The 20202-nt window shown below is 42.1% G+C and overlaps 49 non-coding genes across 49 annotated transcripts; all 49 read left to right on the plus strand.

Moving 5' to 3' along the window:
* Positions 1-146: 146 nt before the first annotated feature.
* Positions 147-265, plus strand: LOC142479249 (5S ribosomal RNA). Its single transcript, XR_012793979.1, has one exon. It is a non-coding gene; the product is annotated as a 5S ribosomal RNA (ribosomal RNA).
* Positions 266-551: 286 nt separating this feature from the next.
* LOC142479425 (5S ribosomal RNA) lies at positions 552-670 on the plus strand. Its single transcript, XR_012794117.1, has one exon. It is a non-coding gene; the product is annotated as a 5S ribosomal RNA (ribosomal RNA).
* A 286-nt stretch (positions 671-956) lies between these two features.
* Positions 957-1075, plus strand: LOC142479254 (5S ribosomal RNA). The gene has a single exon (XR_012793984.1). It is a non-coding gene; the product is annotated as a 5S ribosomal RNA (ribosomal RNA).
* A 280-nt stretch (positions 1076-1355) lies between these two features.
* Positions 1356-1474, plus strand: LOC142479426 (5S ribosomal RNA). The gene has a single exon (XR_012794118.1). It is a non-coding gene; the product is annotated as a 5S ribosomal RNA (ribosomal RNA).
* Positions 1475-2150: 676 nt separating this feature from the next.
* On the plus strand, positions 2151-2269 carry LOC142478841 (5S ribosomal RNA). Its single transcript, XR_012793573.1, has one exon. It is a non-coding gene; the product is annotated as a 5S ribosomal RNA (ribosomal RNA).
* Positions 2270-2555: 286 nt separating this feature from the next.
* Positions 2556-2674, plus strand: LOC142479120 (5S ribosomal RNA). The gene has a single exon (XR_012793851.1). It is a non-coding gene; the product is annotated as a 5S ribosomal RNA (ribosomal RNA).
* A 286-nt stretch (positions 2675-2960) lies between these two features.
* LOC142478842 (5S ribosomal RNA) lies at positions 2961-3079 on the plus strand. Its single transcript, XR_012793574.1, has one exon. It is a non-coding gene; the product is annotated as a 5S ribosomal RNA (ribosomal RNA).
* A 286-nt stretch (positions 3080-3365) lies between these two features.
* LOC142479094 (5S ribosomal RNA) lies at positions 3366-3484 on the plus strand. The gene has a single exon (XR_012793825.1). It is a non-coding gene; the product is annotated as a 5S ribosomal RNA (ribosomal RNA).
* Positions 3485-3770: 286 nt separating this feature from the next.
* LOC142478843 (5S ribosomal RNA) lies at positions 3771-3889 on the plus strand. The gene has a single exon (XR_012793575.1). It is a non-coding gene; the product is annotated as a 5S ribosomal RNA (ribosomal RNA).
* Positions 3890-4175: 286 nt separating this feature from the next.
* LOC142479121 (5S ribosomal RNA) lies at positions 4176-4294 on the plus strand. The gene has a single exon (XR_012793852.1). It is a non-coding gene; the product is annotated as a 5S ribosomal RNA (ribosomal RNA).
* Positions 4295-4580: 286 nt separating this feature from the next.
* Positions 4581-4699, plus strand: LOC142478844 (5S ribosomal RNA). Its single transcript, XR_012793576.1, has one exon. It is a non-coding gene; the product is annotated as a 5S ribosomal RNA (ribosomal RNA).
* A 286-nt stretch (positions 4700-4985) lies between these two features.
* LOC142479105 (5S ribosomal RNA) lies at positions 4986-5104 on the plus strand. Its single transcript, XR_012793836.1, has one exon. It is a non-coding gene; the product is annotated as a 5S ribosomal RNA (ribosomal RNA).
* A 286-nt stretch (positions 5105-5390) lies between these two features.
* LOC142479427 (5S ribosomal RNA) lies at positions 5391-5509 on the plus strand. Its single transcript, XR_012794119.1, has one exon. It is a non-coding gene; the product is annotated as a 5S ribosomal RNA (ribosomal RNA).
* A 286-nt stretch (positions 5510-5795) lies between these two features.
* Positions 5796-5914, plus strand: LOC142479116 (5S ribosomal RNA). The gene has a single exon (XR_012793847.1). It is a non-coding gene; the product is annotated as a 5S ribosomal RNA (ribosomal RNA).
* A 286-nt stretch (positions 5915-6200) lies between these two features.
* LOC142479428 (5S ribosomal RNA) lies at positions 6201-6319 on the plus strand. Its single transcript, XR_012794120.1, has one exon. It is a non-coding gene; the product is annotated as a 5S ribosomal RNA (ribosomal RNA).
* A 286-nt stretch (positions 6320-6605) lies between these two features.
* LOC142478845 (5S ribosomal RNA) lies at positions 6606-6724 on the plus strand. The gene has a single exon (XR_012793577.1). It is a non-coding gene; the product is annotated as a 5S ribosomal RNA (ribosomal RNA).
* A 286-nt stretch (positions 6725-7010) lies between these two features.
* LOC142478846 (5S ribosomal RNA) lies at positions 7011-7129 on the plus strand. Its single transcript, XR_012793578.1, has one exon. It is a non-coding gene; the product is annotated as a 5S ribosomal RNA (ribosomal RNA).
* Positions 7130-7415: 286 nt separating this feature from the next.
* On the plus strand, positions 7416-7534 carry LOC142479127 (5S ribosomal RNA). The gene has a single exon (XR_012793858.1). It is a non-coding gene; the product is annotated as a 5S ribosomal RNA (ribosomal RNA).
* A 286-nt stretch (positions 7535-7820) lies between these two features.
* On the plus strand, positions 7821-7939 carry LOC142479430 (5S ribosomal RNA). The gene has a single exon (XR_012794122.1). It is a non-coding gene; the product is annotated as a 5S ribosomal RNA (ribosomal RNA).
* A 286-nt stretch (positions 7940-8225) lies between these two features.
* Positions 8226-8344, plus strand: LOC142479139 (5S ribosomal RNA). Its single transcript, XR_012793869.1, has one exon. It is a non-coding gene; the product is annotated as a 5S ribosomal RNA (ribosomal RNA).
* Positions 8345-8630: 286 nt separating this feature from the next.
* On the plus strand, positions 8631-8749 carry LOC142479151 (5S ribosomal RNA). Its single transcript, XR_012793881.1, has one exon. It is a non-coding gene; the product is annotated as a 5S ribosomal RNA (ribosomal RNA).
* A 286-nt stretch (positions 8750-9035) lies between these two features.
* LOC142479431 (5S ribosomal RNA) lies at positions 9036-9154 on the plus strand. The gene has a single exon (XR_012794123.1). It is a non-coding gene; the product is annotated as a 5S ribosomal RNA (ribosomal RNA).
* Positions 9155-9440: 286 nt separating this feature from the next.
* On the plus strand, positions 9441-9559 carry LOC142479162 (5S ribosomal RNA). Its single transcript, XR_012793892.1, has one exon. It is a non-coding gene; the product is annotated as a 5S ribosomal RNA (ribosomal RNA).
* A 286-nt stretch (positions 9560-9845) lies between these two features.
* Positions 9846-9964, plus strand: LOC142479432 (5S ribosomal RNA). The gene has a single exon (XR_012794124.1). It is a non-coding gene; the product is annotated as a 5S ribosomal RNA (ribosomal RNA).
* Positions 9965-10250: 286 nt separating this feature from the next.
* LOC142478847 (5S ribosomal RNA) lies at positions 10251-10369 on the plus strand. The gene has a single exon (XR_012793579.1). It is a non-coding gene; the product is annotated as a 5S ribosomal RNA (ribosomal RNA).
* Positions 10370-10655: 286 nt separating this feature from the next.
* Positions 10656-10774, plus strand: LOC142478848 (5S ribosomal RNA). Its single transcript, XR_012793580.1, has one exon. It is a non-coding gene; the product is annotated as a 5S ribosomal RNA (ribosomal RNA).
* A 286-nt stretch (positions 10775-11060) lies between these two features.
* Positions 11061-11179, plus strand: LOC142478850 (5S ribosomal RNA). Its single transcript, XR_012793582.1, has one exon. It is a non-coding gene; the product is annotated as a 5S ribosomal RNA (ribosomal RNA).
* Positions 11180-11465: 286 nt separating this feature from the next.
* On the plus strand, positions 11466-11584 carry LOC142479122 (5S ribosomal RNA). Its single transcript, XR_012793853.1, has one exon. It is a non-coding gene; the product is annotated as a 5S ribosomal RNA (ribosomal RNA).
* A 286-nt stretch (positions 11585-11870) lies between these two features.
* On the plus strand, positions 11871-11989 carry LOC142478851 (5S ribosomal RNA). Its single transcript, XR_012793583.1, has one exon. It is a non-coding gene; the product is annotated as a 5S ribosomal RNA (ribosomal RNA).
* A 286-nt stretch (positions 11990-12275) lies between these two features.
* LOC142479173 (5S ribosomal RNA) lies at positions 12276-12394 on the plus strand. The gene has a single exon (XR_012793903.1). It is a non-coding gene; the product is annotated as a 5S ribosomal RNA (ribosomal RNA).
* Positions 12395-12680: 286 nt separating this feature from the next.
* LOC142479433 (5S ribosomal RNA) lies at positions 12681-12799 on the plus strand. Its single transcript, XR_012794125.1, has one exon. It is a non-coding gene; the product is annotated as a 5S ribosomal RNA (ribosomal RNA).
* Positions 12800-13085: 286 nt separating this feature from the next.
* Positions 13086-13204, plus strand: LOC142479184 (5S ribosomal RNA). The gene has a single exon (XR_012793915.1). It is a non-coding gene; the product is annotated as a 5S ribosomal RNA (ribosomal RNA).
* A 286-nt stretch (positions 13205-13490) lies between these two features.
* LOC142479434 (5S ribosomal RNA) lies at positions 13491-13609 on the plus strand. Its single transcript, XR_012794126.1, has one exon. It is a non-coding gene; the product is annotated as a 5S ribosomal RNA (ribosomal RNA).
* Positions 13610-13895: 286 nt separating this feature from the next.
* LOC142478852 (5S ribosomal RNA) lies at positions 13896-14014 on the plus strand. Its single transcript, XR_012793584.1, has one exon. It is a non-coding gene; the product is annotated as a 5S ribosomal RNA (ribosomal RNA).
* A 286-nt stretch (positions 14015-14300) lies between these two features.
* Positions 14301-14419, plus strand: LOC142478853 (5S ribosomal RNA). The gene has a single exon (XR_012793585.1). It is a non-coding gene; the product is annotated as a 5S ribosomal RNA (ribosomal RNA).
* Positions 14420-14705: 286 nt separating this feature from the next.
* LOC142479195 (5S ribosomal RNA) lies at positions 14706-14824 on the plus strand. The gene has a single exon (XR_012793926.1). It is a non-coding gene; the product is annotated as a 5S ribosomal RNA (ribosomal RNA).
* A 286-nt stretch (positions 14825-15110) lies between these two features.
* LOC142479123 (5S ribosomal RNA) lies at positions 15111-15229 on the plus strand. Its single transcript, XR_012793854.1, has one exon. It is a non-coding gene; the product is annotated as a 5S ribosomal RNA (ribosomal RNA).
* Positions 15230-15515: 286 nt separating this feature from the next.
* LOC142478854 (5S ribosomal RNA) lies at positions 15516-15634 on the plus strand. Its single transcript, XR_012793586.1, has one exon. It is a non-coding gene; the product is annotated as a 5S ribosomal RNA (ribosomal RNA).
* A 286-nt stretch (positions 15635-15920) lies between these two features.
* On the plus strand, positions 15921-16039 carry LOC142479206 (5S ribosomal RNA). The gene has a single exon (XR_012793937.1). It is a non-coding gene; the product is annotated as a 5S ribosomal RNA (ribosomal RNA).
* Positions 16040-16325: 286 nt separating this feature from the next.
* LOC142479436 (5S ribosomal RNA) lies at positions 16326-16444 on the plus strand. The gene has a single exon (XR_012794128.1). It is a non-coding gene; the product is annotated as a 5S ribosomal RNA (ribosomal RNA).
* A 286-nt stretch (positions 16445-16730) lies between these two features.
* On the plus strand, positions 16731-16849 carry LOC142478855 (5S ribosomal RNA). The gene has a single exon (XR_012793587.1). It is a non-coding gene; the product is annotated as a 5S ribosomal RNA (ribosomal RNA).
* Positions 16850-17135: 286 nt separating this feature from the next.
* Positions 17136-17254, plus strand: LOC142478856 (5S ribosomal RNA). Its single transcript, XR_012793588.1, has one exon. It is a non-coding gene; the product is annotated as a 5S ribosomal RNA (ribosomal RNA).
* A 286-nt stretch (positions 17255-17540) lies between these two features.
* Positions 17541-17659, plus strand: LOC142479437 (5S ribosomal RNA). Its single transcript, XR_012794129.1, has one exon. It is a non-coding gene; the product is annotated as a 5S ribosomal RNA (ribosomal RNA).
* Positions 17660-17945: 286 nt separating this feature from the next.
* LOC142478857 (5S ribosomal RNA) lies at positions 17946-18064 on the plus strand. Its single transcript, XR_012793589.1, has one exon. It is a non-coding gene; the product is annotated as a 5S ribosomal RNA (ribosomal RNA).
* A 286-nt stretch (positions 18065-18350) lies between these two features.
* On the plus strand, positions 18351-18469 carry LOC142478858 (5S ribosomal RNA). The gene has a single exon (XR_012793590.1). It is a non-coding gene; the product is annotated as a 5S ribosomal RNA (ribosomal RNA).
* Positions 18470-18755: 286 nt separating this feature from the next.
* On the plus strand, positions 18756-18874 carry LOC142479217 (5S ribosomal RNA). The gene has a single exon (XR_012793948.1). It is a non-coding gene; the product is annotated as a 5S ribosomal RNA (ribosomal RNA).
* A 286-nt stretch (positions 18875-19160) lies between these two features.
* Positions 19161-19279, plus strand: LOC142478859 (5S ribosomal RNA). The gene has a single exon (XR_012793591.1). It is a non-coding gene; the product is annotated as a 5S ribosomal RNA (ribosomal RNA).
* A 286-nt stretch (positions 19280-19565) lies between these two features.
* On the plus strand, positions 19566-19684 carry LOC142479124 (5S ribosomal RNA). The gene has a single exon (XR_012793855.1). It is a non-coding gene; the product is annotated as a 5S ribosomal RNA (ribosomal RNA).
* A 286-nt stretch (positions 19685-19970) lies between these two features.
* Positions 19971-20089, plus strand: LOC142478861 (5S ribosomal RNA). Its single transcript, XR_012793593.1, has one exon. It is a non-coding gene; the product is annotated as a 5S ribosomal RNA (ribosomal RNA).
* The last annotated feature ends 113 nt before the right edge of the window (positions 20090-20202 follow it).

Genomic DNA, 20202 nt, shown 5'->3' on the forward strand with positions numbered 1-20202 from the left:
CTTCCAAAATAGAATTCTGACATCAAGAATTCCGTCTATAGTACATTTGAGTGCACCTGTCATTTTCTCAGTCTCTGTGTATGCATGGAGCAAGATATAGGCTCATGGATTTAAGAATGAGAGGATATCATGAGACAGCAATCTCCACCTACGGCCATACTACCTTGACAGCGCCCGATCCCGTCAGATCTCGGAAGCTAAGCAGGGTGAGGCTTGATTAGTACTGGGTTGGGAGACTGCCTGGGAATACCAGGTGCTGTAAGGGTTTTTATTTTTCGCTTCCCTAATGAAAATATACATGGCATTCCTCGCAGCAAATGAAAATGTTTCATTTCTTGCTACTTTTTTCCCGCAGTGGCAAAGAAATATATCGTTTTTTCCTCTGAAAGTTCAACACAATGCAACCTTCCAAAATAGAATTCTGACATCAAGAATTCCGTCTATAGTACATTTGAGTGCACCTGTCATTTTCTCAGTCTCTGTGTATGCATGGAGCAAGATATAGGCTCATGGATTTAAGAATGAGAGGATATCATGAGACAGCAATCTCCACCTACGGCCATACTACCTTGAAAGCGCCCGATCCCGTCAGATCTCGGAAGCTAAGCAGGGTGAGGCTTGATTAGTACTGGGTTGGGAGACTGCCTGGGAATACCAGGTGCTGTAGGGGTTTTTATTTTTCGCTTCCCTAATGAAAATATACATGGCATTCCTCGCAGCAAATGAAAATGTTTCATTTCTTGCTACTTTTTTCCCGCAGTGGCAAAGAAATCTATCGTTTTTTCCTCTGAAAGTTCAACACAATGCAACCTTCCAAAATAGAATTCTGACATCAAGAATTCCGTCTATAGTACATTTGAGTGCACCTGTCATTTTCTCAGTCTCTGTGTATGCATGGAGCAAGATATAGGCTCATGGATTTAAGAATGAGAGGATATCATGAGACAGCAATCTCCACCTACGGCCATACTACCTTGAAAGCGCCCGATCCCGTCAGAGCTCGGAAGCTAAGCAGGGTGAGGCTTGATTAGTACTGGGTTGGGAGACTGCCTGGGAATACCAGGTGCTTTGGGTGTTTTTATTTTTTGCTTCCCTAATGAAAATATACATGGCATTCCTTGCAGCAAATGAAAATGTTTCATTTTTTACTACTTTTTTCCCGCAGTGGCAAAGAAATATATCGTTTTTTCCTCAGAAAGTTCAACACAATGCAACCTTCCAAAATAGAATTCTGACATCAAGAATTCCGTCTATAGTACATTTGAGTGCACCTGTCATTTTCTCTGTGTATGCATGGTGCAAGATATAGGCTCATGGATTTAAGAATGAGAGGATATCATGAGACAGCAATCTCCACCTACGGCCATACTACCTTGAAAGCGCCCGATCCCGTCAGATCTCGGAAGCTAAGCAGGGTGAGGCTTGATTAGTACTGGGTTGGGAGACTGCCTGGGAATACCAGGTGCTGTAGGGGTTTTTATTTTTCGCTTCCCTAATGAAAATATACATGGCATTCCTCGCAGCAAATGAAAATGTTTCATTTCTTGCTACTTTTTTCCCGGAGTGGCAAAGAAATATATTGTTTTTTCCTCTGAAAGTTCAACACAATGCAACCTTCCAAAATAGAATTCTGACATCAAGAATTCCGTCTATAGTATATTTGAGTGCACCTGTCATTTTCTCAGTCTCTGATTTAATTTCTCCATTTAAGGTAATTCTTCAAGAATGTATTTTTTTAACGGTCACAATAATACACTTATGCCTCCCATGTCATTTAGAAATATATCATACAGGCCTCAGAACACTCAGCATGTTATATGGTGAGCTTGTGGCTCACAGAGTTGGGGTGTGCAGTGTTCAAGCTGATACTTGGAAGAGATAGTGAGTTCAAATCCAAACAGGAGGAGGTTGAATATAGGCACCTCTGAAATTTTTTACTACTTTTTTCCCGCAGTGGCAAAGAAATCTATCGTTTTTTCCTCTGAAAGTTCAACACAATGCAACCTTCCAAAATAGAATTCTGACATCAAGAATTCCGTCTATAGTACATTTGAGTGCACCTGTCATTTTCTCAGTCTCTGTGTATGCATGGAGCAAGATATAGGCTCATGGATTTAAGAATGAGAGGATATCATGAGACAGCAATCTCCACCTACGGCCATACTACCTTGACAGCGCCCGATCCCGTCAGATCTCGGAAGCTAAGCAGGGTGAGGCTTGATTAGTACTGGGTTGGGAGACTGCCTGGGAATACCAGGTGCTGTAGGGGTTTTTATTTTTCGCTTCCCTAATGAAAATATACATGGCATTCCTCGCAGCAAATGAAAATGTTTCATTTCTTGCTACTTTTTTCCCGCAGTGGCAAAGAAATATATCGTTTTTTCCTCTGAAAGTTCAACACAATGCAACCTTCCAAAATAGAATTCTGACATCAAGAATTCCGTCTATAGTACATTTGAGTGCACCTGTCATTTTCTCAGTCTCTGTGTATGCATGGAGCAAGATATAGGCTCATGGATTTAAGAATGAGAGGATATCATGAGACAGCAATCTCCACCTACGGCCATACTACCTTGAAAGCGCCCGATCCCGTCAGATCTCGGAAGCTAAGCAGGGTGAGGCTTGATTAGTACTGGGTTGGGAGACTGCCTGGGAATACCAGGTGCTGTGAGTGTTTTTATTTTTTGCTTCACTAATGAAAATATACATGGCATTCCTTGCAGCAAATGAAAATGTTTCATTTTTTACTACTTTTTTCCCGCAGTGGCAAAGAAATATATCGTTTTTTCCTCTGAAAGTTCAACACAATGCAACCTTCCAAAATAGAATTCTGACATCAAGAATTCCGTCTATAGTACATTTGAGTGCACCTGTCATTTTCTCAGTCTCTGTGTATGCATGGAGCAAGATATAGGCTCATGGATTTAAGAATGAGAGGATATCATGAGACAGCAATCTCCACCTACGGCCATACTACCTTGACAGCGCCCGATCCCGTCAGATCTCGGAAGCTAAGCAGGGTGAGGCTTGATTAGTACTGGGTTGGGAGACTGCCTGGGAATACCAGGTGCTGTAGGGGTTTTTATTTTTCGCTTCCCTAATGAAAATATACATGGCATTCCTCGCAGCAAATGAAAATGTTTCATTTCTTGCTACTTTTTTCCCGCAGTGGCAAAGAAATCTATCGTTTTTTCCTCTGAAAGTTCAACACAATGCAACCTTCCAAAATAGAATTCTGACATCAAGAATTCCGTCTATAGTACATTTGAGTGCACCTGTCATTTTCTCAGTCTCTGTGTATGCATGGAGCAAGATATAGGCTCATGGATTTAAGAATGAGAGGATATCATGAGACAGCAATCTCCACCTACGGCCATACTACCTTGAAAGCGCCCGATCCCGTCAGATCTCGGAAGCTAAGCAGGGTGAGGCTTGATTAGTACTGGGTTGGGAGACTGCCTGGGAATACCAGGTGCTGTGGGTGTTTTTATTTTTTGCTTCCCTAATGAAAATATACATGGCATTCCTTGCAGCAAATGAAAATGTTTCATTTTTTACTACTTTTTTCCCGCAGTGGCAAAGAAATATATCGTTTTTTCCTCAGAAAGTTCAACACAATGCAACCTTCCAAAATAGAATTCTGACATCAAGAATTCCGTCTATAGTACATTTGAGTGCACCTGTCATTTTCTCAGTCTCTGTGTATGCATGGAGCAAGATATAGGCTCATGGATTTAAGAATGAGAGGATATCATGAGACAGCAATCTCCACCTACGGCCATACTACCTTGACAGCGCCCGATCCCGTCAGATCTCGGAAGCTAAGCAGGGTGAGGCTTGATTAGTACTGGGTTGGGAGACTGCCTGGGAATACCAGGTGCTGTAGGGGTTTTTATTTTTCGCTTCCCTAATGAAAATATACATGGCATTCCTCGCAGCAAATGAAAATGTTTCATTTCTTGCTACTTTTTTCCCGCAGTGGCAAAGAAATATATCGTTTTTTCCTCTGAAAGTTCAACACAATGCAACCTTCCAAAATAGAATTCTGACATCAAGAATTCCGTCTATAGTACATTTGAGTGCACCTGTCATTTTCTCAGTCTCTGTGTATGCATGGAGCAAGATATAGGCTCATGGATTTAAGAATGAGAGGATATCATGAGACAGCAATCTCCACCTACGGCCATACTACCTTGAAAGCGCCCGATCCCGTCAGATCTCGGAAGCTAAGCAGGGTGAGGCTTGATTAGTACTGGGTTGGGAGACTGCCTGGGAATACCAGGTGCTGTGAGTGTTTTTATTTTTTGCTTCACTAATGAAAATATACATGGCATTCCTTGCAGCAAATGAAAATGTTTCATTTTTTACTACTTTTTTCCCGCAGTGGCAAAGAAATATATCGTTTTTTCCTCTGAAAGTTCAACACAATGCAACCTTCCAAAATAGAATTCTGACATCAAGAATTCCGTCTATAGTACATTTGAGTGCACCTGTCATTTTCTCAGTCTCTGTGTATGCATGGAGCAAGATATAGGCTCATGGATTTAAGAATGAGAGGATATCATGAGACAGCAATCTCCACCTACGGCCATACTACCTTGACAGCGCCCGATCCCGTCAGATCTCGGAAGCTAAGCAGGGTGAGGCTTGATTAGTACTGGGTTGGGAGACTGCCTGGGAATACCAGGTGCTGTAGGGGTTTTTATTTTTCGCTTCCCTAATGAAAATATACATGGCATTCCTCGCAGCAAATGAAAATGTTTCATTTCTTGCTACTTTTTTCCCGCAGTGGCAAAGAAATCTATCGTTTTTTCCTCTGAAAGTTCAACACAATGCAACCTTCCAAAATAGAATTCTGACATCAAGAATTCCGTCTATAGTACATTTGAGTGCACCTGTCATTTTCTCAGTCTCTGTGTATGCATGGAGCAAGATATAGGCTCATGGATTTAAGAATGAGAGGATATCATGAGACAGCAATCTCCACCTACGGCCATACTACCTTGAAAGCGCCCGATCCCGTCAGATCTCGGAAGCTAAGCAGGGTGAGGCTTGATTAGTACTGGGTTGGGAGACTGCCTGGGAATACCAGGTGCTGTGGGTGTTTTTATTTTTTGCTTCCCTAATGAAAATATACATGGCATTCCTTGCAGCAAATGAAAATGTTTCATTTTTTACTACTTTTTTCCCGCAGTGGCAAAGAAATATATCGTTTTTTCCTCAGAAAGTTCAACACAATGCAACCTTCCAAAATAGAATTCTGACATCAAGAATTCCGTCTATAGTACATTTGAGTGCACCTGTCATTTTCTCAGTCTCTGTGTATGCATGGAGCAAGATATAGGCTCATGGATTTAAGAATGAGAGGATATCATGAGACAGCAATCTCCACCTACGGCCATACTACCTTGAAAGCGCCCGATCCCGTCAGATCTCGGAAGCTAAGCAGGGTGAGGCTTGATTAGTACTGGGTTGGGAGACTGCCTGGGAATACCAGGTGCTGTAGGGGTTTTTATTTTTCGCTTCCCTAATGAAAATATACATGGCATTCCTCGCAGCAAATGAAAATGTTTCATTTCTTGCTACTTTTTTCCCGCAGTGGCAAAGAAATCTATCGTTTTTTCCTCTGAAAGTTCAACACAATGCAACCTTCCAAAATAGAATTCTGACATCAAGAATTCCGTCTATAGTACATTTGAGTGCACCTGTCATTTTCTCAGTCTCTGTGTATGCATGGAGCAAGATATAGGCTCATGGATTTAAGAATGAGAGGATATCATGAGACAGCAATCTCCACCTACGGCCATACTACCTTGAAAGCGCCCGATCCCGTCAGATCTCGGAAGCTAAGCAGGGTGAGGCTTGATTAGTACTGGGTTGGGAGACTGCCTGGGAATACCAGGTGCTGTGGGTGTTTTTATTTTTTGCTTCCCTAATGAAAATATACATGGCATTCCTTGCAGCAAATGAAAATGTTTCATTTTTTACTACTTTTTTCCCGCAGTGGCAAAGAAATATATCGTTTTTTCCTCAGAAAGTTCAACACAATGCAACCTTCCAAAATAGAATTCTGACATCAAGAATTCCGTCTATAGTACATTTGAGTGCACCTGTCATTTTCTCAGTCTCTGTGTATGCATGGAGCAAGATATAGGCTCATGGATTTAAGAATGAGAGGATATCATGAGACAGCAATCTCCACCTACGGCCATACTACCTTGAAAGCGCCCGATCCCGTCAGATCTCGGAAGCTAAGCAGGGTGAGGCTTGATTAGTACTGGGTTGGGAGACTGCCTGGGAATACCAGGTGCTGTAGGGGTTTTTATTTTTCGCTTCCCTAATGAAAATATACATGGCATTCCTCGCAGCAAATGAAAATGTTTCATTTCTTGCTACTTTTTTCCCGCAGTGGCAAAGAAATCTATCGTTTTTTCCTCTGAAAGTTCAACACAATGCAACCTTCCAAAATAGAATTCTGACATCAAGAATTCCGTCTATAGTACATTTGAGTGCACCTGTCATTTTCTCAGTCTCTGTGTATGCATGGAGCAAGATATAGGCTCATGGATTTAAGAATGAGAGGATATCATGAGACAGCAATCTCCACCTACGGCCATACTACCTTGACAGCGCCCGATCCCGTCAGATCTCGGAAGCTAAGCAGGGTGAGGCTTGATTAGTACTGGGTTGGGAGACTGCCTGGGAATACCAGGTGCTGTAGGGGTTTTTATTTTTCGCTTCCCTAATGAAAATATACATGGCATTCCTTGCAGCAAATGAAAATGTTTCATTTTTTACTACTTTTTTCCCGCAGTGGCAAAGAAATCTATCGTTTTTTCCTCTGAAAGTTCAACACAATGCAACCTTCCAAAATAGAATTCTGACATCAAGAATTCCGTCTATAGTACATTTGAGTGCACCTGTCATTTTCTCAGTCTCTGTGTATGCATGGAGCAAGATATAGGCTCATGGATTTAAGAATGAGAGGATATCATGAGACAGCAATCTCCACCTACGGCCATACTACCTTGACAGCGCCCGATCCCGTCAGATCTCGGAAGCTAAGCAGGGTGAGGCTTGATTAGTACTGGGTTGGGAGACTGCCTGGGAATACCAGGTGCTGTAGGGGTTTTTATTTTTCGCTTCCCTAATGAAAATATACATGGCATTCCTCGCAGCAAATGAAAATGTTTCATTTCTTGCTACTTTTTTCCCGCAGTGGCAAAGAAATCTATCGTTTTTTCCTCTGAAAGTTCAACACAATGCAACCTTCCAAAATAGAATTCTGACATCAAGAATTCCGTCTATAGTACATTTGAGTGCACCTGTCATTTTCTCAGTCTCTGTGTATGCATGGAGCAAGATATAGGCTCATGGATTTAAGAATGAGAGGATATCATGAGACAGCAATCTCCACCTACGGCCATACTACCTTGAAAGCGCCCGATCCCGTCAGATCTCGGAAGCTAAGCAGGGTGAGGCTTGATTAGTACTGGGTTGGGAGACTGCCTGGGAATACCAGGTGCTGTGGGTGTTTTTATTTTTTGCTTCCCTAATGAAAATATACATGGCATTCCTTGCAGCAAATGAAAATGTTTCATTTTTTACTACTTTTTTCCCGCAGTGGCAAAGAAATATATCGTTTTTTCCTCAGAAAGTTCAACACAATGCAACCTTCCAAAATAGAATTCTGACATCAAGAATTCCGTCTATAGTACATTTGAGTGCACCTGTCATTTTCTCAGTCTCTGTGTATGCATGGAGCAAGATATAGGCTCATGGATTTAAGAATGAGAGGATATCATGAGACAGCAATCTCCACCTACGGCCATACTACCTTGAAAGCGCCCGATCCCGTCAGATCTCGGAAGCTAAGCAGGGTGAGGCTTGATTAGTACTGGGTTGGGAGACTGCCTGGGAATACCAGGTGCTGTAGGGGTTTTTATTTTTCGCTTCCCTAATGAAAATATACATGGCATTCCTCGCAGCAAATGAAAATGTTTCATTTCTTGCTACTTTTTTCCCGCAGTGGCAAAGAAATCTATCGTTTTTTCCTCTGAAAGTTCAACACAATGCAACCTTCCAAAATAGAATTCTGACATCAAGAATTCCGTCTATAGTACATTTGAGTGCACCTGTCATTTTCTCAGTCTCTGTGTATGCATGGAGCAAGATATAGGCTCATGGATTTAAGAATGAGAGGATATCATGAGACAGCAATCTCCACCTACGGCCATACTACCTTGAAAGCGCCCGATCCCGTCAGATCTCGGAAGCTAAGCAGGGTGAGGCTTGATTAGTACTGGGTTGGGAGACTGCCTGGGAATACCAGGTGCTGTGGGTGTTTTTATTTTTTGCTTCCCTAATGAAAATATACATGGCATTCCTTGCAGCAAATGAAAATGTTTCATTTTTTACTACTTTTTTCCCGCAGTGGCAAAGAAATATATCGTTTTTTCCTCAGAAAGTTCAACACAATGCAACCTTCCAAAATAGAATTCTGACATCAAGAATTCCGTCTATAGTACATTTGAGTGCACCTGTCATTTTCTCAGTCTCTGTGTATGCATGGAGCAAGATATAGGCTCATGGATTTAAGAATGAGAGGATATCATGAGACAGCAATCTCCACCTACGGCCATACTACCTTGAAAGCGCCCGATCCCGTCAGATCTCGGAAGCTAAGCAGGGTGAGGCTTGATTAGTACTGGGTTGGGAGACTGCCTGGGAATACCAGGTGCTGTGGGTGTTTTTATTTTTTGCTTCCCTAATGAAAATATACATGGCATTCCTTGCAGCAAATGAAAATGTTTCATTTTTTACTACTTTTTTCCCGCAGTGGCAAAGAAATATATCGTTTTTTCCTCAGAAAGTTCAACACAATGCAACCTTCCAAAATAGAATTCTGACATCAAGAATTCCGTCTATAGTACATTTGAGTGCACCTGTCATTTTCTCAGTCTCTGTGTATGCATGGAGCAAGATATAGGCTCATGGATTTAAGAATGAGAGGATATCATGAGACAGCAATCTCCACCTACGGCCATACTACCTTGAAAGCGCCCGATCCCGTCAGATCTCGGAAGCTAAGCAGGGTGAGGCTTGATTAGTACTGGGTTGGGAGACTGCCTGGGAATACCAGGTGCTGTAGGGGTTTTTATTTTTCGCTTCCCTAATGAAAATATACATGGCATTCCTCGCAGCAAATGAAAATGTTTCATTTCTTGCTACTTTTTTCCCGCAGTGGCAAAGAAATCTATCGTTTTTTCCTCTGAAAGTTCAACACAATGCAACCTTCCAAAATAGAATTCTGACATCAAGAATTCCGTCTATAGTACATTTGAGTGCACCTGTCATTTTCTCAGTCTCTGTGTATGCATGGAGCAAGATATAGGCTCATGGATTTAAGAATGAGAGGATATCATGAGACAGCAATCTCCACCTACGGCCATACTACCTTGAAAGCGCCCGATCCCGTCAGATCTCGGAAGCTAAGCAGGGTGAGGCTTGATTAGTACTGGGTTGGGAGACTGCCTGGGAATACCAGGTGCTGTGGGTGTTTTTATTTTTTGCTTCCCTAATGAAAATATACATGGCATTCCTTGCAGCAAATGAAAATGTTTCATTTTTTACTACTTTTTTCCCGCAGTGGCAAAGAAATATATCGTTTTTTCCTCAGAAAGTTCAACACAATGCAACCTTCCAAAATAGAATTCTGACATCAAGAATTCCGTCTATAGTACATTTGAGTGCACCTGTCATTTTCTCAGTCTCTGTGTATGCATGGAGCAAGATATAGGCTCATGGATTTAAGAATGAGAGGATATCATGAGACAGCAATCTCCACCTACGGCCATACTACCTTGAAAGCGCCCGATCCCGTCAGATCTCGGAAGCTAAGCAGGGTGAGGCTTGATTAGTACTGGGTTGGGAGACTGCCTGGGAATACCAGGTGCTGTAGGGGTTTTTATTTTTCGCTTCCCTAATGAAAATATACATGGCATTCCTCGCAGCAAATGAAAATGTTTCATTTCTTGCTACTTTTTTCCCGCAGTGGCAAAGAAATCTATCGTTTTTTCCTCTGAAAGTTCAACACAATGCAACCTTCCAAAATAGAATTCTGACATCAAGAATTCCGTCTATAGTACATTTGAGTGCACCTGTCATTTTCTCAGTCTCTGTGTATGCATGGAGCAAGATATAGGCTCATGGATTTAAGAATGAGAGGATATCATGAGACAGCAATCTCCACCTACGGCCATACTACCTTGACAGCGCCCGATCCCGTCAGATCTCGGAAGCTAAGCAGGGTGAGGCTTGATTAGTACTGGGTTGGGAGACTGCCTGGGAATACCAGGTGCTGTAGGGGTTTTTATTTTTCGCTTCCCTAATGAAAATATACATGGCATTCCTTGCAGCAAATGAAAATGTTTCATTTTTTACTACTTTTTTCCCGCAGTGGCAAAGAAATCTATCGTTTTTTCCTCTGAAAGTTCAACACAATGCAACCTTCCAAAATAGAATTCTGACATCAAGAATTCCGTCTATAGTACATTTGAGTGCACCTGTCATTTTCACAGTCTCTGTGTATGCATGGAGCAAGATATAGGCTCATGGATTTAAGAATGAGAGGATATCATGAGACAGCAATCTCCACCTACGGCCATACTACCTTGACAGCGCCCGATCCCGTCAGATCTCGGAAGCTAAGCAGGGTGAGGCTTGATTAGTACTGGGTTGGGAGACTGCCTGGGAATACCAGGTGCTGTAGGGGTTTTTATTTTTCGCTTCCCTAATGAAAATATACATGGCATTCCTCGCAGCAAATGAAAATGTTTCATTTCTTGCTACTTTTTTCCCGCAGTGGCAAAGAAATATATCGTTTTTTCCTCTGAAAGTTCAACACAATGCAACCTTCCAAAATAGAATTCTGACATCAAGAATTCCGTCTATAGTACATTTGAGTGCACCTGTCATTTTCTCAGTCTCTGTGTATGCATGGAGCAAGATATAGGCTCATGGATTTAAGAATGAGAGGATATCATGAGACAGCAATCTCCACCTACGGCCATACTACCTTGACAGCGCCCGATCCCGTCAGATCTCGGAAGCTAAGCAGGGTGAGGCTTGATTAGTACTGGGTTGGGAGACTGCCTGGGAATACCAGGTGCTGTAGGGGTTTTTATTTTTCGCTTCCCTAATGAAAATATACATGGCATTCCTCGCAGCAAATGAAAATGTTTCATTTCTTGCTACTTTTTTCCCGCAGTGGCAAAGAAATATATCGTTTTTTCCTCTGAAAGTTCAACACAATGCAACCTTCCAAAATAGAATTCTGACATCAAGAATTCCGTCTATAGTACATTTGAGTGCACCTGTCATTTTCTCAGTCTCTGTGTATGCATGGAGCAAGATATAGGCTCATGGATTTAAGAATGAGAGGATATCATGAGACAGCAATCTCCACCTACGGCCATACTACCTTGAAAGCGCCCGATCCCGTCAGATCTCGGAAGCTAAGCAGGGTGAGGCTTGATTAGTACTGGGTTGGGAGACTGCCTGGGAATACCAGGTGCTGTGAGTGTTTTTATTTTTTGCTTCACTAATGAAAATATACATGGCATTCCTTGCAGCAAATGAAAATGTTTCATTTTTTACTACTTTTTTCCCGCAGTGGCAAAGAAATATATCGTTTTTTCCTCTGAAAGTTCAACACAATGCAACCTTCCAAAATAGAATTCTGACATCAAGAATTCCGTCTATAGTACATTTGAGTGCACCTGTCATTTTCTCAGTCTCTGTGTATGCATGGAGCAAGATATAGGCTCATGGATTTAAGAATGAGAGGATATCATGAGACAGCAATCTCCACCTACGGCCATACTACCTTGACAGCGCCCGATCCCGTCAGATCTCGGAAGCTAAGCAGGGTGAGGCTTGATTAGTACTGGGTTGGGAGACTGCCTGGGAATACCAGGTGCTGTAGGGGTTTTTATTTTTCGCTTCCCTAATGAAAATATACATGGCATTCCTCGCAGCAAATGAAAATGTTTCATTTCTTGCTACTTTTTTCCCGCAGTGGCAAAGAAATCTATCGTTTTTTCCTCTGAAAGTTCAACACAATGCAACCTTCCAAAATAGAATTCTGACATCAAGAATTCCGTCTATAGTACATTTGAGTGCACCTGTCATTTTCTCAGTCTCTGTGTATGCATGGAGCAAGATATAGGCTCATGGATTTAAGAATGAGAGGATATCATGAGACAGCAATCTCCACCTACGGCCATACTACCTTGAAAGCGCCCGATCCCGTCAGATCTCGGAAGCTAAGCAGGGTGAGGCTTGATTAGTACTGGGTTGGGAGACTGCCTGGGAATACCAGGTGCTGTGGGTGTTTTTATTTTTTGCTTCCCTAATGAAAATATACATGGCATTCCTTGCAGCAAATGAAAATGTTTCATTTTTTACTACTTTTTTCCCGCAGTGGCAAAGAAATATATCGTTTTTTCCTCAGAAAGTTCAACACAATGCAACCTTCCAAAATAGAATTCTGACATCAAGAATTCCGTCTATAGTACATTTGAGTGCACCTGTCATTTTCTCAGTCTCTGTGTATGCATGGAGCAAGATATAGGCTCATGGATTTAAGAATGAGAGGATATCATGAGACAGCAATCTCCACCTACGGCCATACTACCTTGAAAGCGCCCGATCCCGTCAGATCTCGGAAGCTAAGCAGGGTGAGGCTTGATTAGTACTGGGTTGGGAGACTGCCTGGGAATACCAGGTGCTGTAGGGGTTTTTATTTTTCGCTTCCCTAATGAAAATATACATGGCATTCCTCGCAGCAAATGAAAATGTTTCATTTCTTGCTACTTTTTTCCCGCAGTGGCAAAGAAATCTATCGTTTTTTCCTCTGAAAGTTCAACACAATGCAACCTTCCAAAATAGAATTCTGACATCAAGAATTCCGTCTATAGTACATTTGAGTGCACCTGTCATTTTCTCAGTCTCTGTGTATGCATGGAGCAAGATATAGGCTCATGGATTTAAGAATGAGAGGATATCATGAGACAGCAATCTCCACCTACGGCCATACTACCTTGAAAGCGCCCGATCCCGTCAGATCTCGGAAGCTAAGCAGGGTGAGGCTTGATTAGTACTGGGTTGGGAGACTGCCTGGGAATACCAGGTGCTGTGGGTGTTTTTATTTTTTGCTTCCCTAATGAAAATATACATGGCATTCCTTGCAGCAAATGAAAATGTTTCATTTTTTACTACTTTTTTCCCGCAGTGGCAAAGAAATATATCGTTTTTTCCTCAGAAAGTTCAACACAATGCAACCTTCCAAAATAGAATTCTGACATCAAGAATTCCGTCTATAGTACATTTGAGTGCACCTGTCATTTTCTCAGTCTCTGTGTATGCATGGAGCAAGATATAGGCTCATGGATTTAAGAATGAGAGGATATCATGAGACAGCAATCTCCACCTACGGCCATACTACCTTGAAAGCGCCCGATCCCGTCAGATCTCGGAAGCTAAGCAGGGTGAGGCTTGATTAGTACTGGGTTGGGAGACTGCCTGGGAATACCAGGTGCTGTAGGGGTTTTTATTTTTCGCTTCCCTAATGAAAATATACATGGCATTCCTCGCAGCAAATGAAAATGTTTCATTTCTTGCTACTTTTTTCCCGCAGTGGCAAAGAAATCTATCGTTTTTTCCTCTGAAAGTTCAACACAATGCAACCTTCCAAAATAGAATTCTGACATCAAGAATTCCGTCTATAGTACATTTGAGTGCACCTGTCATTTTCTCAGTCTCTGTGTATGCATGGAGCAAGATATAGGCTCATGGATTTAAGAATGAGAGGATATCATGAGACAGCAATCTCCACCTACGGCCATACTACCTTGACAGCGCCCGATCCCGTCAGATCTCGGAAGCTAAGCAGGGTGAGGCTTGATTAGTACTGGGTTGGGAGACTGCCTGGGAATACCAGGTGCTGTAGGGGTTTTTATTTTTCGCTTCCCTAATGAAAATATACATGGCATTCCTTGCAGCAAATGAAAATGTTTCATTTTTTACTACTTTTTTCCCGCAGTGGCAAAGAAATCTATCGTTTTTTCCTCTGAAAGTTCAACACAATGCAACCTTCCAAAATAGAATTCTGACATCAAGAATTCCGTCTATAGTACATTTGAGTGCACCTGTCATTTTCACAGTCTCTGTGTATGCATGGAGCAAGATATAGGCTCATGGATTTAAGAATGAGAGGATATCATGAGACAGCAATCTCCACCTACGGCCATACTACCTTGACAGCGCCCGATCCCGTCAGATCTCGGAAGCTAAGCAGGGTGAGGCTTGATTAGTACTGGGTTGGGAGACTGCCTGGGAATACCAGGTGCTGTAGGGGTTTTTATTTTTCGCTTCCCTAATGAAAATATACATGGCATTCCTCGCAGCAAATGAAAATGTTTCATTTCTTGCTACTTTTTTCCCGCAGTGGCAAAGAAATATATCGTTTTTTCCTCTGAAAGTTCAACACAATGCAACCTTCCAAAATAGAATTCTGACATCAAGAATTCCGTCTATAGTACATTTGAGTGCACCTGTCATTTTCTCAGTCTCTGTGTATGCATGGAGCAAGATATAGGCTCATGGATTTAAGAATGAGAGGATATCATGAGACAGCAATCTCCACCTACGGCCATACTACCTTGAAAGCGCCCGATCCCGTCAGATCTCGGAAGCTAAGCAGGGTGAGGCTTGATTAGTACTGGGTTGGGAGACTGCCTGGGAATACCAGGTGCTGTGGGTGTTTTTATTTTTTGCTTCCCTAATGAAAATATACATGGCATTCCTTGCAGCAAATGAAAATGTTTCATTTTTTACTACTTTTTTCCCGCAGTGGCAAAGAAATCTATCGTTTTTTCCTCTGAAAGTTCAACACAATGCAACCTTCCAAAATAGAATTCTGACATCAAGAATTCCGTCTATAGTACATTTGAGTGCACCTGTCATTTTCTCAGTCTCTGTGTATGCATGGAGCAAGATATAGGCTCATGGATTTAAGAATGAGAGGATATCATGAGACAGCAATCTCCACCTACGGCCATACTACCTTGAAAGCGCCCGATCCCGTCAGATCTCGGAAGCTAAGCAGGGTGAGGCTTGATTAGTACTGGGTTGGGAGACTGCCTGGGAATACCAGGTGCTGTGAGTGTTTTTATTTTTTGCTTCACTAATGAAAATATACATGGCATTCCTTGCAGCAAATGAAAATGTTTCATTTTTTACTACTTTTTTCCCGCAGTGGCAAAGAAATATATCGTTTTTTCCTCAGAAAGTTCAACACAATGCAACCTTCCAAAATAGAATTCTGACATCAAGAATTCCGTCTATAGTACATTTGAGTGCACCTGTCATTTTCTCAGTCTCTGTGTATGCATGGAGCAAGATATAGGCTCATGGATTTAAGAATGAGAGGATATCATGAGACAGCAATCTCCACCTACGGCCATACTACCTTGACAGCGCCCGATCCCGTCAGATCTCGGAAGCTAAGCAGGGTGAGGCTTGATTAGTACTGGGTTGGGAGACTGCCTGGGAATACCAGGTGCTGTAGGGGTTTTTATTTTTCGCTTCCCTAATGAAAATATACATGGCATTCCTCGCAGCAAATGAAAATGTTTCATTTCTTGCTACTTTTTTCCCGCAGTGGCAAAGAAATCTATCGTTTTTTCCTCTGAAAGTTCAACACAATGCAACCTTCCAAAATAGAATTCTGACATCAAGAATTCCGTCTATAGTACATTTGAGTGCACCTGTCATTTTCTCAGTCTCTGTGTATGCATGGAGCAAGATATAGGCTCATGGATTTAAGAATGAGAGGATATCATGAGACAGCAATCTCCACCTACGGCCATACTACCTTGAAAGCGCCCGATCCCGTCAGATCTCGGAAGCTAAGCAGGGTGAGGCTTGATTAGTACTGGGTTGGGAGACTGCCTGGGAATACCAGGTGCTGTGGGTGTTTTTATTTTTTGCTTCCCTAATGAAAATATACATGGCATTCCTTGCAGCAAATGAAAATGTTTCATTTTTTACTACTTTTTTCCCGCAGTGGCAAAGAAATATATCGTTTTTTCCTCAGAAAGTTCAACACAATGCAACCTTCCAAAATAGAATTCTGACATCAAGAATTCCGTCTATAGTACATTTGAGTGCACCTGTCATTTTCTCAGTCTCTGTGTATGCATGGAGCAAGATATAGGCTCATGGATTTAAGAATGAGAGGATATCATGAGACAGCAATCTCCACCTACGGCCATACTACCTTGAAAGCGCCCGATCCCGTCAGATCTCGGAAGCTAAGCAGGGTGAGGCTTGATTAGTACTGGGTTGGGAGACTGCCTGGGAATACCAGGTGCTGTAGGGGTTTTTATTTTTCGCTTCCCTAATGAAAATATACATGGCATTCCTCGCAGCAAATGAAAATGTTTCATTTCTTGCTACTTTTTTCCCGCAGTGGCAAAGAAATCTATCGTTTTTTCCTCTGAAAGTTCAACACAATGCAACCTTCCAAAATAGAATTCTGACATCAAGAATTCCGTCTATAGTACATTTGAGTGCACCTGTCATTTTCTCAGTCTCTGTGTATGCATGGAGCAAGATATAGGCTCATGGATTTAAGAATGAGAGGATATCATGAGACAGCAATCTCCACCTACGGCCATACTACCTTGACAGCGCCCGATCCCGTCAGATCTCGGAAGCTAAGCAGGGTGAGGCTTGATTAGTACTGGGTTGGGAGACTGCCTGGGAATACCAGGTGCTGTAGGGGTTTTTATTTTTCGCTTCCCTAATGAAAATATACATGGCATTCCTTGCAGCAAATGAAAATGTTTCATTTTTTACTACTTTTTTCCCGCAGTGGCAAAGAAATCTATCGTTTTTTCCTCTGAAAGTTCAACACAATGCAACCTTCCAAAATAGAATTCTGACATCAAGAATTCCGTCTATAGTACATTTGAGTGCACCTGTCATTTTCTCAGTCTCTGTGTATGCATGGAGCAAGATATAGGCTCATGGATTTAAGAATGAGAGGATATCATGAGACAGCAATCTCCACCTACGGCCATACTACCTTGACAGCGCCCGATCCCGTCAGATCTCGGAAGCTAAGCAGGGTGAGGCTTGATTAGTACTGGGTTGGGAGACTGCCTGGGAATACCAGGTGCTGTAGGGGTTTTTATTTTTCGCTTCCCTAATGAAAATATACATGGCATTCCTCGCAGCAAATGAAAATGTTTCATTTCTTGCTACTTTTTTCCCGCAGTGGCAAAGAAATATATCGTTTTTTCCTCTGAAAGTTCAACACAATGCAACCTTCCAAAATAGAATTCTGACATCAAGAATTCCGTCTATAGTACATTTGAGTGCACCTGTCATTTTCTCAGTCTCTGTGTATGCATGGAGCAAGATATAGGCTCATGGATTTAAGAATGAGAGGATATCATGAGACAGCAATCTCCACCTACGGCCATACTACCTTGAAAGCGCCCGATCCCGTCAGATCTCGGAAGCTAAGCAGGGTGAGGCTTGATTAGTACTGGGTTGGGAGACTGCCTGGGAATACCAGGTGCTGTAGGGGTTTTTATTTTTCGCTTCCCTAATGAAAATATACATGGCATTCCTCGCAGCAAATGAAAATGTTTCATTTTTTACTACTTTTTTCCCGCAGTGGCAAAGAAATCTATCGTTTTTTCCTCTGAAAGTTCAACACAATGCAACCTTCCAAAATAGAATTCTGACATCAAGAATTCCGTCTATAGTACATTTGAGTGCACCTGTCATTTTCTCAGTCTCTGTGTATGCATGGAGCAAGATATAGGCTCATGGATTTAAGAATGAGAGGATATCATGAGACAGCAATCTCCACCTACGGCCATACTACCTTGACAGCGCCCGATCCCGTCAGATCTCGGAAGCTAAGCAGGGTGAGGCTTGATTAGTACTGGGTTGGGAGACTGCCTGGGAATACCAGGTGCTGTAGGGGTTTTTATTTTTCGCTTCCCTAATGAAAATATACATGGCATTCCTTGCAGCAAATGAAAATGTTTCATTTTTTACTACTTTTTTCCCGCAGTGGCAAAGAAATCTATCGTTTTTTCCTCTGAAAGTTCAACACAATGCAACCTTCCAAAATAGAATTCTGACATCAAGAATTCCGTCTATAGTACATTTGAGTGCACCTGTCATTTTCACAGTCTCTGTGTATGCATGGAGCAAGATATAGGCTCATGGATTTAAGAATGAGAGGATATCATGAGACAGCAATCTCCACCTACGGCCATACTACCTTGACAGCGCCCGATCCCGTCAGATCTCGGAAGCTAAGCAGGGTGAGGCTTGATTAGTACTGGGTTGGGAGACTGCCTGGGAATACCAGGTGCTGTAGGGGTTTTTATTTTTCGCTTCCCTAATGAAAATATACATGGCATTCCTCGCAGCAAATGAAAATGTTTCATTTCTTGCTACTTTTTTCCCGCAGTGGCAAAGAAATATATCGTTTTTTCCTCTGAAAGTTCAACACAATGCAACCTTCCAAAATAGAATTCTGACATCAAGAATTCCGTCTATAGTACATTTGAGTGCACCTGTCATTTTCTCAGTCTCTGTGTATGCATGGAGCAAGATATAGGCTCATGGATTTAAGAATGAGAGGATATCATGAGACAGCAATCTCCACCTACGGCCATACTACCTTGAAAGCGCCCGATCCCGTCAGATCTCGGAAGCTAAGCAGGGTGAGGCTTGATTAGTACTGGGTTGGGAGACTGCCTGGGAATACCAGGTGCTGTGGGTGTTTTTATTTTTTGCTTCCCTAATGAAAATATACATGGCATTCCTTGCAGCAAATGAAAATGTTTCATTTTTTACTACTTTTTTCCCGCAGTGGCAAAGAAATCTATCGTTTTTTCCTCTGAAAGTTCAACACAATGCAACCTTCCAAAATAGAATTCTGACATCAAGAATTCCGTCTATAGTACATTTGAGTGCACCTGTCATTTTCTCAGTCTCTGTGTATGCATGGAGCAAGATATAGGCTCATGGATTTAAGAATGAGAGGATATCATGAGACAGCAATCTCCACCTACGGCCATACTACCTTGACAGCGCCCGATCCCGTCAGATCTCGGAAGCTAAGCAGGGTGAGGCTTGATTAGTACTGGGTTGGGAGACTGCCTGGGAATACCAGGTGCTGTAGGGGTTTTTATTTTTCGCTTCCCTAATGAAAATATACATGGCATTCCTCGCAGCAAATGAAAATGTTTCATTTCTTGCTACTTTTTTCCCGCAGTGGCAAAGAAATATATCGTTTTTTCCTCTGAAAGTTCAACACAATGCAACCTTCCAAAATAGAATTCTGACATCAAGAATTCCGTCTATAGTACATTTGAGTGCACCTGTCATTTTCTCAGTCTCTGTGTATGCATGGAGCAAGATATAGGCTCATGGATTTAAGAATGAGAGGATATCATGAGACAGCAATCTCCACCTACGGCCATACTACCTTGAAAGCGCCCGATCCCGTCAGATCTCGGAAGCTAAGCAGGGTGAGGCTTGATTAGTACTGGGTTGGGAGACTGCCTGGGAATACCAGGTGCTGTGAGTGTTTTTATTTTTTGCTTCACTAATGAAAATATACATGGCATTCCTTGCAGCAAATGAAAATGTTTCATTTTTTACTACTTTTTTCCCGCAGTGGCAAAGAAATCTATCGTTTTTTCCTCTGAAAGTTCAACACAATGCAACCTTCCAAAATAGAATTCTGACATCAAGAATTCCGTCTATAGTACATTTGAGTGCACCTGTCATTTTCTCAGTCTCTGTGTATGCATGGAGCAAGATATAGGCTCATGGATTTAAGAATGAGAGGATATCATGAGACAGCAATCTCCACCTACGGCCATACTACCTTGACAGCGCCCGATCCCGTCAGATCTCGGAAGCTAAGCAGGGTGAGGCTTGATTAGTACTGGGTTGGGAGACTGCCTGGGAATACCAGGTGCTGTAGGGGTTTTTATTTTTCGCTTCCCTAATGAAAATATACATGGCATTCCTCGCAGCAAATGAAAATGTTTCATTTCTTGCTACTTTTTTCCCGCAGTGGCAAAGAAATATATCGTTTTT

The sequence above is a fragment of the Ascaphus truei genome, unplaced genomic scaffold (genome assembly GCF_040206685.1).
Source record: "Ascaphus truei isolate aAscTru1 unplaced genomic scaffold, aAscTru1.hap1 HAP1_SCAFFOLD_240, whole genome shotgun sequence".
NCBI classification, from domain to species: domain Eukaryota; kingdom Metazoa; phylum Chordata; class Amphibia; order Anura; family Ascaphidae; genus Ascaphus; species Ascaphus truei.